We start from the raw sequence: 4,425 nt of genomic DNA, 5'->3' as shown, positions 1-4,425 counted from the left end.
TTAAGGTATAATTTAAGAACGACGTAGCTGGTTGGGTTAGATGATGTGACGGTCACTGGCTTGGTCGATCCAGTTACCAACATTCTTTCAAATATCTTTGCTTGTGTTCTGCAGAGGAAAGTCATACAGGTTTGAAATGACAAAAGGATGAGTAAATGATGACAGAATTTCAATTTTTGGGTGAACTATCCCTTTAATATAAAAGATTTTACCGTATAATTTTTTTACAGCCGTTTCACTGTATTTTGCACCACATTGCATTGTGTTTTAGGTTAAAAGGAAATGTAAGCACAGCTGGAAGCTTTAGTTATAACACAGTGAGTAAATTATACTTGTTTAGAGAGCCACATTGTATTTCTTCATTTCAATCTGTCAAAATGGTGTGTTAAGAGGGACAATATGTTCCCTGCTGTATTTAGGCCAGTCTTTTGAAATGTGTCCCCAAAGAGACAACGGGTACAGTATTTGCACGTACTTCAAAAATATTGATGGGAAGGCTCACGCTGAGCCGGATCTAAATTCTATGAATAAGTACACAGTTGGGAGCGGTGGTTAGCCAAATTCTTTTTTCCTGTCCTATTTGAAGGTTGTTGTTATTTTCCTCACATGATTTAAGATTTAAGCGCTCCATCTGTTGCTGCAGAGTCCTGGAGTCATTTGGCTAAATTGACTTTTTTGTTGCTGTTTTTTTAGACTAGAAAATTGCTAAATTGGGTTGTTTACCATCAAAATTGAGGTCTTGATGATCAGCGAGCCCCACATACAGTACTTTCTTGATGTCACTGGTCTAAGCACTAAAGTGAGTCATGATGTACTGCCATACTGTATATTGAATCCATCAGTTTGTCTGACCAATGGAAGACAGGGAATGTGTTTGGTAAAAAATGTCCAGCAATTGATTTGCAGCAGAATTACATCACCTTTAAGAGAATGCAATAATAACAGAAATATTTGATATACACATTTTTTATATTTGTAAAAACAGAAAATATTCCATTCAAAGCCAACTACAAACATTTTCGCATTCTGGTCTGATCACAATTAATTCTGACATGTGCACAAAATCACAGATCAAAAGCCCACTGGAGCAAATCTCCTTCACAAACAGAAAGCTGGAATGTCTTCTGTATTCAGTCCTCGAATGAGAGTCTGCGTTTTCTATGCGGCACTGACAGCATCTCTAGTTCAGCAACTATAAAATAATAGCTTGCATTCAGACCCATTTTCTGGCACCTGGCTGTGGCTCATTGAGAGGAGAGTGATTAACTCCACGGTGGAGAATTTCTCTGTGGAGACATATCAACACACAAAGAAACGTAAATGTAAAAATAAACTACTCTAATGTATGAGCATTGTAAAAATCCTCTTACACTAGCTTTTCTCTTCCACACATACATGTACATATGAAGAGACCCTTCATTAATCATCTTTCAGAAAAACTAGCGTGAACGTAACAGGGTGGGAATCAAAGGACTGATTGAAAGTGTCGTTTCTTTGCGGTTGTGTATCTTTGTAGACTTTGGAGTTGTATGTTCTGGGTTGATGTCTCTTGCTCCAGTGTGTTTCTTCTTCACACATAAAAAAATATAGATCACTATTGTTCATCTTATTGGGGGTCCTTGGCATCATAAAGTTTGAAAACGCCCGTCTATATACACTTGCAACATTCTAGACTAGTAAGGCTGCTTCAGTACATTTTAACTTCAGTTTACACATTAGAAAGCTTTGTACCTCATTGCCTTCTGCGTCTGTCATAGCGCCATGATAATCCTAACAGTAAAAATCCTTTCAGGCAAACCTGGGTGGGTGGCTCTAACTGCATTGCTTTAGGAATTAAATTACAGTTACTGGATGAAAATGCTTCAATAAATGTGAATCTGTAATTATTTGACAGCGACTGACATCTAGAACAATGTAATTAAACCTCAGTCTAGTTGCAACTTGTATTGACAGGAGAGAAGAACTTAGAAGTGGAGTGAAATGATGGAGGATAATAAGTTTGCAAGCCAGATTTTAAAAGCATCACCCGCTTGAGCACCACAGACATGTCAGAGTAACTACTGTATGTACTTTGTACACAAACCACTACTATATCAAAGCAAATTTCATAACAGAAATGAGAAGACATTTTTTTCTGATGAAGGTCTGCTTGTATAATTTAATATAATATCACTTGTTGTAATATGCTATCAAATATGCAATCAAAATCTCAATTCGGCTAAATTTTGAGCCACAGCCTTTTGGGTACACATAAATATGGACACATGTATGCAATTATTAGGGAATGAGACCCAATAAGTGTGTCCATACGCTGTGTGGAATGGAGATGATGGGACAGGGATGTGTCTCTTTGTCACTGGATCAGCTGGATCAGGTGGCTAATTAGCACTTGGTAATTCGGTGTAATGAAACCAAGCCCCTAGCTGACCAAATAATGAATGTGCGATGCACGCCGGAGGAACATTAAACATCCCCGGATGCCCAGGTGAAGACCAGCAGCAAGCGTGGCACCAGCTGGCACTCAAAAGGGTGCTCATTGTGGGAGACAAATAAACCCCGGCCGAGCACATCAGCCTGGCCGTTCAAGGCATTAGTGATCGGTAAACACAGAGACAGAGCAATCATGGAGATAAAAGGAGTGACTGTGGGGGAATTCGATGCTTTAGATGTAAGAAATGGAGTCGGAGTATAAAGATCATTGGGATCTCAAAATATTTAAGTCATTGCAAAATTATGTAAAGAAATGTGTGGACATGCTGTTTATTATACACTTTGATTAATTATGCATAGAAAATGTGCTTCTGATGGTTATGAAGCATAACATTTGACCAATCAGCTAATAATATTTAAAAAAAATGTTAAAGTTTAAAGCTAGGATTAGGGTTAAGACCATGTTTGTTTGACCAACTAAAAATGTTAATCCTTTCCAAACTCTTAAATCGTGCAGATGTTTTTATTAAATTAAAAAAGTTATTTTATATGTGGTCTACGTATTATTTTGGAATGTATAAGCTTATGCACTTGGTTTAGGAAGGTCATGTGGGTTATAGGGTCAGAAAAGGTGTGTGCATTCATCGGCGACCAAAACCAGCAATCAATGATTTGTCAAAACTTTATTAAAAATACAAGAGGATCAATCACTTCCCCCGGGGTAATGTTTAGCTCTGTAATTCTATCTAGCTGAAGTATATTTTCAGGTCTTTTCTTGAGCTGGAGGGCAGCTGGAGGGGCTCTTTCTTGAGTTATCCCATTTCACAAATGTTTACTTGCTTCCCGACATTAGTTAAATTATAGATAACCCAGGAGACATTCTTAGGCGTATTAAACAAGACCGCTATGTTTCACAGAAAATATAAAAAATAACTAAGTCAGTTCCAGTCACATCAGTTGTAGGTTGAGAAAGCTGACAAAAGACAAACCTGCTGCCATGTTGAAAGACACATGTCCGTTCCTGACAGGGAGGAGGTGAGGATTCGCTGGTCGGATGCCTCAGAGATGTGTAAAGGGTCATCATATGTCATGTCCTAGAATGATGCTGTTGCCCTGACAACCAAGATGCAGTTTGAGATTGTTAACCAAGCAACAGGTTGATGCTTTGGTTCTAGAGACTTCTAGAACATTATGTGATGAGATGTTTATGCTGTAATGTATAACAAATAAAGAATAGTTAAATAAATAAATACATGAAATAATAAAGAAGAAATTAAAAGGGGTGGTCACACACCAGTTAAGATCCCGGGTCCCTGCTATACAACTTCACGTTTGTCGCTACATCAGGGTGTTAACGTTCCACCTCTCGGCCTCCTTGATCTCCCTATGCGCTGACATCAACGTCCACCCTAATGAATGGCTTCATCATCTCAATAATCTATCAATCCATACCCATCTGAATTTAAATAGCACAGGAGGAAATGTGACAGCCACGTCCCTTGCGCCAAACGCAGGAAAAACACCAGCGTAATGATTTTTGAACGATCTTCCCCAGACGGTGTTTGCACCGGGGCCCGTCGTTACGGCCCGGCATTTGATTGATGTTCTAATAGAGGCCTCCTGCCTCTCTGGAGGCCGAGAGCTCATGCTCAGCATTCACGGCACCAGGACTCCACACAAACGCTGTCAGCTCATCAATGTGCCTTGCTCCCATGAAACAGAAGGAAACAGGGAAGCGCCCATTTATAAACGTGTACATGTACCGTCCGTCGGTTTATCAAGAAGATTCCTTGAACGATACACAGCTTAAGAGACAGAAAGAGAGCAGGATAGGAGGAGTTTTTTACAGAATAAAAACAGAGAAACTTCGTGGGATCTGCTGTGAACACTGTTAATTGTTATTTCAGCAATTATCACTTAATTGTATTGCATTATATTATACATTCATTTCTAAGTATGTGCAATCCCTGGGATTGAACCTATGACCTCGGCGTT

The 4,425-nt window shown here is 39.1% G+C and overlaps 1 long non-coding RNA gene across 1 annotated transcript; it reads right to left on the bottom strand.

The window, feature by feature from the left end:
• Positions 1–1,030: 1,030 nt before the first annotated feature.
• On the bottom strand, positions 1,031–3,972 carry LOC130563355 (uncharacterized). Its single transcript, XR_008964109.1, has 3 exons — positions 3,725–3,972; positions 3,420–3,640; positions 1,031–1,286 (listed from the first exon to the last, which is right to left on the bottom strand). It is a non-coding gene; the product is annotated as an uncharacterized LOC130563355 (long non-coding RNA).
• Positions 3,973–4,425: the final 453 nt, after the last annotated feature.

The sequence above is a fragment of the Triplophysa rosa genome, linkage group LG13 (genome assembly GCF_024868665.1).
Source record: "Triplophysa rosa linkage group LG13, Trosa_1v2, whole genome shotgun sequence".
NCBI classification, from domain to species: domain Eukaryota; kingdom Metazoa; phylum Chordata; class Actinopteri; order Cypriniformes; family Nemacheilidae; genus Triplophysa; species Triplophysa rosa.
Note: the sequence above shows the minus strand (reverse complement) of the source record. Positions and strands in the feature narration are given on the sequence as shown.